Source organism: Otolemur garnettii, unplaced genomic scaffold, assembly GCF_000181295.1.
Source record: "Otolemur garnettii isolate 467f Iridium unplaced genomic scaffold, OtoGar3 scaffold00045, whole genome shotgun sequence".
NCBI classification, from domain to species: domain Eukaryota; kingdom Metazoa; phylum Chordata; class Mammalia; order Primates; family Galagidae; genus Otolemur; species Otolemur garnettii.
Window position 1 is genome coordinate 6,440,478 of NW_003852440.1, and position 9,067 is coordinate 6,449,544.

The window sequence follows — 9,067 nt, forward strand, 5'->3', positions numbered from 1 at the left end:
TTGCCTCAGTCTCCTGAGTAGCTGGGACTGCAGGCTCCTGCCACAACACCCAGCTATTTTTTGGTTGGAGTTGACATTGTTGTTTGGCAGGCCCAGGCTGGATTCAAACCTGCCAGATCCAGGGTATGTGGCTGATGCCCTAGCCGCTGAGCTATAGGTGCTGAGTCCTTCTATGTGTATTCTTAACATCACTTCCTTCCAGCACTGTGACCCTAAAGCTGGACAGGTTATCCAACTAGTGAAGACTCTGATTGGCCCAACTTGAGCCACATGGTCATCCCAAAGCTGGACAGCCTGCCCATTAGTGAAGACTCTAACTGGCCGAGCTTGTGTCCCATGCCGATTGCACTAACTGACCAGATCAAGTCCTGGATCCACCCTGTGGTCAGGAAGGCAACACTATTACTGGAAGGGGTGGGACATAAAATAATGTATTAGACAGCTCCATGCCTGTAGCTCAAGCGGCTAAGGTGCCAGCCACATACACCAGAGCTGGCGGGTTCGAATCCAGCCCAGGCCTGCCAAACAACAATGACAACTCCAACCAAAAAGTAGCCGGGCATTGTGGCGGGTGCCTGTAGTCCCAGCCACTTGGGAGACTGAGGCAAGAGAATCGCTTAAGCCCAGGAGTTAGAGGTTGCTATGAGCTGTGATGCCACAGCACTCTACCCAGGGCAACAGCCTGAAGGTCTGTCTCAAAATAATAATAATAATAATAATGTATTAGACAACCGAATCTAAAACCTCCAGCTAGGGACAGTAGGTTTAACCAAACAAGGACAACATCCTTGAGTGAGGCAGGGGGAGTGGGTAAAGGAATGATTTTTCTTCAATGGTAGGAGTTGGTTTACAAAGAACAGAAAACAGAAACTTCTGACGGTAATATTTCTACAGCCCCAAACATAGATATATACATTTCAACAGATGCCCTGGGCTCCTCTGGAATTGAGCTACTGGGGGCAGCCTGCGCTCCTCAACAAGATACTAGACAGTACTCATAGAGGCTGCAGCACCACAAAGCCCTTGATCTGTCTCCTTTTTCTTCCATCTCTTTACTCTTTCTGTCCTCAAGTTTCTTTGAGTAGTTTTAGATTTGGTTGCCCAGTATATTATTTTATTTTTGGTTGGTCTCTCCCACATTGACTCTGAGCTTGGTCATGTCATTTGTCTCGTCCCATGGTACAACAGCAAATGTGACACAAGCAGAGACCCATAAAGGCCTTGTGCAGTGGGTCTGCCCTTTCTTGTTCCTCTTTGAAAACCTGCAGTGGCCATGTGAAGAAACCTGGGTGAGGCCGTGCACAGTGGCTCTCGCCTGTAATCCTAGCACTCTGGGAGGCTGAGGTGGGTGGATTGCCTGAGCTCATGGCAAGATCATTGGCTGATCTTTCCAGACCAGCCTGACCCAGAACAAGACCCTCATCTCTAAAAATAGCCAGGTGTTGTGGCAGGTGCCTGCAGTCCCAGCTATTTGGGAGGCTGAGACAAGAGAATTGCTTGAGCCTAAGAATTTGAGGTTGCTGTGAACAATGATACCATGGCACTCTACCTAGGGTAACAAAGTGAGACTCTGTCTCAAAAAAAAAAAAAAGAAAAAAACTGACTGGTTTACTAAAGAATGAGAGAGATCTTGGCCAGGTGAGTTGGCTCAGGCCTATAATCCTAGCACTCCAAAAGGCCAAGGCGGGTGAATCACCTGATCTTAGGAGTTTGAGACCAGCCTGAGCAAGAGCAAGACCCCATCTCTACTAAAAATAGAAAAAACTAGCTGAGTGTTGTAGCCAGCAACTGTCCCACTTACTGGGAAGGCTGAAGTGAGGGAATCACTTGAGCCTAAGGTTGCTGTGAGCTATGATGCCACTCTATCAAGGGCAAGAAAGTGAGACTCCATCTCAAAAATAAATAAATAAGTAGAGATCTCATGGAATAGAATAATATTGTTCAAGTTGAGGTCCTGATCCAACAGCCTCCCAACCCCAGTTGAACTGATCAAGACCAAAATGCCCACAGAATTGTAAGAAATAATGGTTATTGTTTTAAGGCAGCTAAATCCACGGAGTGGCTGTTATACACCAAAGCTAACAGATAACACCAATTGTCTTGTTTAAGAACTTCCCATAAGACTTTGAGTAGAGCAATGGCTACTGCACTAAGGTGAAATCTCGTGGTTGAAGCTCTAGCTTCAAGATATTCACTTTTGCTCAGGATCTCATATCAGGGGATCCTGTGAAGAATTCTCAGAGTTCATGAGCCTTTCTGTACCACAACAACTTACAATTTGTTGATTGGTTGATATTCTTTGGAAGTCTTCCTCTAGAAGGGGACAGGAAATCCAAGTGAGACAGGATGAGCAGAATGATAAAAAGTAGAACCTCTCGGGACACCAGATTACCTGCAGATAAGACAAGAGCTCTTTTTTTGGCAGGTTTTTTTTTTTTTTTTTGGCCAGGGCTGGGTTTGAACCTGCCACCTCCAGCATACGGGGCCGGAGACTTACTCCTTTGAGCCACAGGTGCCGCCTAAGATGAGCTCTTGAGGCCGTGAGCAAGAGCTGAAACTTGTATACCAGATGATATGGATTCTTGTTTTCCTCTCTGCTTATTTTCCTTTTGTTACCCAGAAATCCTCAGCAAAGTCTTGTTCAAATATTCCAAACTGCTCTCAGCTGGTGCACAGGTATCAAAGGAAGAGTCTGTGCTCAAGTTCAAGTTTCTAGCAGAAACAGTACTCCTTCCAGGCTTTCAGTTTGATGGCAGAGGTAAATATCAGAAAGATACTCTCTCTAAGCCACCTAATAAATTCTTTAGGAACAAACACTAAGGAATCAGCTCTTACCCAGGGACACTTACACTTTGCCAAGTGGCAAAGTTCTCAGTGAGAGACCATTGTCTGTATGTCATGGCTAAGGTGACATGCAGGAGTTAGGACAAAATCCATGTTTCTTCCCAATTTGAGAAGGACACTGAGGTCATCCCTCAGAAGAGTTCGATGAGTCCATTTCTCTCAAATGAGGAAAGAGGGAAGGAAGCAGATATTCCTGGAGATCTCAGAACAATATTTTAGATCTTGGCCTCCAGACTTACTAGGAAGCAGTCCAGTGGAGTAACTGCCGTGAAGTTAGATTATATGAGATCCAAGGAGGCTGTCATGGGGGAACTGAGAGCTCAAGACACTTAGATCTCAATGGAAGCTGACATCTGGGTCAGAAAGAGGAAAGAATCAAAGATAATAGGAGGGGGAGGGAAACTCTTTACAAATACCTGGGGTACAACAGTCTGGAAGGCAACTTGGGAACCAACTATATCACATATCAATATAAATCTGGCTTTACTGGAGAACTCCTCAACTTTTTCCACTGGGGCCCCAACCTACTCTCTGCTGCTCTAGAAAGGTTGACTGTACTGTGCTCTACGCCAGAGGACAAGAGACCTATATTAATCACTCCTTTTTAAAAAAGATTTCAATGGACAGAAAGCCAGTTCCAACTAGGGGAATTCTTTCTTATGTAATGAAACCTCAGGAAAGGCAAGGATGACCAGCATCTCAAACAAAGACTCTTTGTCTTTCATTTTTTTACCTCTCTCTGAGTATTAGCATCTTTCTCTCATATTGGCTTCTTCACAAGCTGTAACCACAGCTGCCAGGATCTTCCTTGGCTACTAGAGAAGGTCAGGCTCTTCCCTCAATAAACTGCAGGTGGGAAGACTGCAGAAAGACTCACTCACTTCCTTGGGTCATGTACCCATGCCTGACCCAAACACTGGCTAGGGGCGTGAAGTACTTTAAGTGCTACATCTTAGGTCCTATGCCCGCTTGAAAGGCTTCCAAAATCATATCCCTGGAGGAAAAGAAGAAAGACTCTTTAAAAGAAGGGAGGGATTATTCCCTGAAGACTCAAATAAAACAGTTCTAAATTCTTCTGTCTTCCTTACCAAGTTCTGCTGATTCCCAGTGAATCACTCATTTAAGAAATACGATATTGGGGGTGGCACCTGTGGCTCAGTGAGTAGGGTGCTGGTCCCGTAAACTGAGGGTGGTGTGTTCAAACCCAGCCCCGGCCAAACTGCTGCAAAAAATAGCCGAGCATTGTCTCGGGCACCTGTAGTCCCAGCTACTTGGGAGGTTGAGGCAAGAGAATTGTCTAAGCCCAGGAGTTGGAGGTTGCTGTGAGCTGTGACACCATAGCACTCTACCAAGGGCGATAAAGTGAGACTCTATCTCTAAAAAAAAAAAAAGAAGAAAAAAAAGAAAGAAAGAAAGAAAGAAAGATAGAAAAAATAGAGGAGCATTCAAATAATGGCATAATGAGCTCTGAGCAATGTCATTTTCTTTTTGCACTTGCTCACTCTCCATATTTTATTTTCTTTTCCCTCCTGAAAATGTGAAAATTATGAAAACAAAAATGACAATACAAAGGAAGAAATAATTTTTTAAAATTAGCAGTACTAAAAACAAATTAAAAATAAAAAAACAAAAAAACAACAGTATTAAAGATAACCCAATCATTGTATTAAGTCTATAGAAATAAAGCAGAGATACATTTAAATGTAGAAAAAACAATTGTTTTTTGAGATAGAGTCTCACTCTGTCGCCCTGGATAGAGTACCATGGGGTCATAGCTTGCAGCAACCTCCTGGATTCCAGCAATTCTCTTGCCTTAGCCTCCCAAGTAGCTGAGACTAGGGGCGCCCACTCCAACCCTGGACTAGTTTTTCTATTTTTAGTAGAGACAGGTTTTGTTCTTGCTCAGGCTGGTCCAAACTCCTAAGCTCAGGCCACCTTCCTTGGCCTCCCAGAGTGCTAGGATTATAGGCATGAGCCTCTTGTGGTGGTTTTAATTTGATGACTAATCAAATCAACTATCCCTGATGACTAATGATATTGAGCATCTTCTCACATGTTTATTTGCTCCCATAAATCTTCCTCGTTTCCATCATGACCACTGTTCCACTGTCCTATTTGGGGGTCTTTTTTGTTTGGTTGGTTTTTTCTTTGTTTTTTGAGATAGAGTCTCACTTTGTCACCCTTGGTAGAGTGCTGTGGCATCAATTTAGGCTCTTATCATCTCCTACCTAAAAAATAAATTTCTAATTCAACTCCAGCATAAACCAAGGTCTGATCATATCCTAGCCCAGATATAATCCTTCCCAGGGCATTATTTTTTCAGAATTAAGTTTGCATTTCTTGGCATGGCATGCAAGCCCTTTACCAATTTAGCCACACATGACTATTTTTTTTTAAATAAAAAAGTTGCACTTACTAGCTCAACATCTGTAGTTTAGCCGCTGGAGTGCCAGCCACATACATCTGAGCTGGTGGGTTCGAACCCAGCCCGGGCCTGCCAAACAACAATGGCAACTCCAACCAAAAAAATAGCGTTATGTCAGGCATCTGTAGTCCCAGCTACTTGGAAGGCTGAGGCAAGAGAATCGTTTAAACCTAAGAGTTTGAGGTTTCTGTGAACTGTGACGCCATGGCATGCTACCACGGGCGACATAGTGAGACTCTGTCTCAAAAAAAAAAAAAGAAAGAAAAAGAAAACACAAATTGCACTTACTTAGAAGCATTCAGAATATCAACAAAACAACTTCAAGGTTGTTTTTTTTTTCAATCAGAGAGTGGTATTCAGTTAACAGAACAACAATTACTTCATATAAGCTGCATCACAGACAACTAAAGATGACTAACCACAAACCCCATATGTAACTAATTTGTGCTATGCACCAACAAGAACTTGCTCTAAATTTCCATGCCAATTTACAAGCCTCATATTGTACCAGGCAAGGTTAGAGACTATTAAAAATACCACAAGGACAGGGCTATCTAAAGACACATTCAGTAGTATGTTAACTAGACAAAAAAAAAAAAAAAAGACACTGTACAGTTTAAAAACAGATCTTACAGGGGTGGTACAGGGGCGGTGAGTAGGGTGCCAGCCCCATATACCAAGGGTGGTGGGTTTGAACCCAGCCCCGGCCAAACTGCAACAACAACAAAAAAATAGCCAGGCATTGTGGCGAGTACCTATAGTCGCAACTACTCAGGAGGCTGAGGCAAGAGAATCACCTAAGCCCAAGAGCTGGAGGTTGCTGTGAGCTATGTGACACCATGGCACTCTACCGAGGGCGACAGAGTAAGACTCTGTCTCTAAAAAAACCCCCCAAATCCCCAGATCTTACAAAGCCTTGCATTTCAGTTATTTTCCTTAAAAAGAATGAGTGTTGAACAGGGGGTTAAATGCTTTATAGACAAGAGAAAAAAACTTCGATAGAACCAACTTATTCATCATCATCTTTTGGTGCACAGCACAAATCTTCATCGTTGTCCTCATCTTCCCCTTCTTCCTTCTTTTCAGCTTTGATGACTCCCTTTTTTGCTACATCAGGCTTTCCTTTAGCTTGGTATGCAGCAATATTCTTTTCATGTTTTTCTTTCAGCTTTGCAGACTTCTTTACTTTCTTTCTTTTTTTTTTATTTTTTTCATTAAATCATAGCTGTGTACCTCAATGCAATCATGGGTACAACTTTCTTTTCTTTCTTTCTTTCTTTCTTTTTTTTTTTTTTGAGAGAGAGACTCGCTTTGTCACCCTTAGTAGAGTGCTATGGCATCATAGCTCACAGCAATCTCAAACTCTTGGGGCGCAATTGACAAGCAAGTCTGTTGTCTCAGCCTCCTGAGTAGCTGGGGCTATAGGCACCCACCACAGTGCTTCCCTATTTTTAGAGACAGGGTCTTGCTCTTACTCAGGCTGGTCTTGAACCTCTGAGCTCACGCAATCCACCCACCTCCACCTCCCAGAGTGCTGGGATTACAGGCGTAGACTTCTTTTCCTAGTTGTCTGTCATCCCCAGCAGTGTTACTTCGCACCTCTCCCAGTTTCTCTGCAACATCACCAACGTCACCTTTGATTTGGGGGTGATACTCTGAAGGGAACAAGGAAAAGAGAAAAGGAGCCTCTTGGGTACCTTGAATCTTTGAACTTCTGTTTCCCATTTAGGAAGGATATAGGTTCTCATTTCTGTTTTATAACAGGCCTTGTCCATCTTTGCCACGTCTTCATGTTTTCTGTCCTCGTTAGCAGACGTGCCCTTTCACCTCTCTGAGCACTTCTTAGAAAAGTCTGAGAAGTTGACTGAAGCATCTGGGTGCTTCTCGTGCTCCTCCTGACAAGTTTGCACATCAAATGCTTATGATGGCATTTTGTTTCTTGGCTTGTTAGGATCTTCTTTGCCCAAGTTTAGTTATTTTTCCTTATGGAGGCAGTGCCTGTCCAGTATGTACTTGTATCTATGCTGTCTCTTTAGAGCTCATTGTACTGCAATTGTTACACAAGGCTTTTAAAGAGCAATTTCCTACATACCATTTTTCTCTTCTTTTCTTTCTTCCTTCCTTTTTTTTTTTTTTTTTGGCAGAGTCTCACTGTTGCCCTGGGTAGGGTGCCGTGATATCATCTTAGCTCATAGCAACCTCAAACTCCTGGGCCCAAGTAATCCTCTTGCTTCAGTTTTTCTATTTTTAATAGCCATGAGGGTTTCACTCTTACTCAGGCTGGTCTCAAGCTCCCAAGTTCAAGCAATCCACCCACCTCGGCCTCCCGGAGTGCGGGATGTAAGTGCTAGGTGTAAGCCTCCACGCCCAGCCTACCTACCTACCATTTTTCCTCTCATCTCTTCTCTCTGACCCCTAACCCCACATACTTGTTTGTTAGACTGTTGACTAGTCCCCAGTCTTGTCAGACATGCTCATGGGTATATGGCTTTGATCGTGCTGTGTATTCTCCCTGGGTTGTCCCCTGCTCTTCTCCACATGACACAATATTCCTTCTTGAAGGCCCAACTCAAGGATCTCCACTTCCGTGAAGACTTCCTTTCATCACGTAGGACTGACAGCTATTTTTGCTCCCTCATAGAACTTATTCTTTTTGTTGTTGTTGTTTACACGGAGTCCCACCCTATGCCCTGAGCAGAGTACAATGGTGTCATAGGTCACTGCAACCTCAGACTCGGGCTGTGGGCATCCGGCTGCCTCAGCCTCCGGAGCCACTGGGATTACAGGTGCTCACTGTGGCGCCCGGCTGGGTTATTCCATTTTTTTAGGAGTTGGGGTCTCACTCTTGCTCAGGCAAGTCGCTAACTCCTGAGCTCAAGCAATTCTCCCTCCTCAGCCTCCCACAGTGAGCCACTGCGCCTGGCTCATAGAACTTATTCTATACAGTTGATATGGTCCTCAGCACAGTGTATTAGTAGTAGCCCCCCATCAGCTGTGGGGCTGCCCGCCTCTCCTCACTGGAGGTTAACTCCTTGAGAATAGCAATGGTGTCTTACTCTTTGTTGCATTCTGAGGGGCTTTGTATTAACTCCTGTTTGGTAACACTGGTTGACTGAATGTGTAGATGGATAATTTAGTAAATAAAAGGAAATATAATTGCCTTTAAGCAAGTTATTTATCCTCTCTAAGCCTCTGTTTCCTTACCTGTAAATTAAGTTATTGTAAAATAGCTGATTTACAATATCTTTTCAGTTCTAATGTTTTTTAAATTCTATTTATATTTTGAAATCCCGCAAAACACTATATTTGGACATATTTCAAAACTGGATAATGGATCAAATGGGGATAACTAGATAAAGCTAGATTATGATTGACATTTTGAGGGGCAGTGTCTTTTTCCTTATGAAGTAATAAGATAAAAATAGGGGGACTCTTCTCAATTAACTTTGCTAGCAGATGTGATAATGAAAAATTGTACTATGTTAGTCTAAATCTACAACGCAGTCGCATGGCACATTCTCACATTTTCCTACACATTTTTGGCTTTATATTTCTATATGTTGTGTTTTTCTTCTTTTACAGCAGCAGTTCTCAACCTGTGGGTCGCGACCCCTTTGGACTATATTAAAGGTTCATGGCATTAGGAAGGTTGAGAACCACTGTTTTACAGTTTGTAGGAAGACAAACGGAAGAACAAGAAAACTATAGGCTACCATTTAGCTTATACTCAAAATTGAAGCAATCTGGAAATTATTACTTAAATTTGTAACTTGTAGTGTATATAGTCTTAAAAAATTG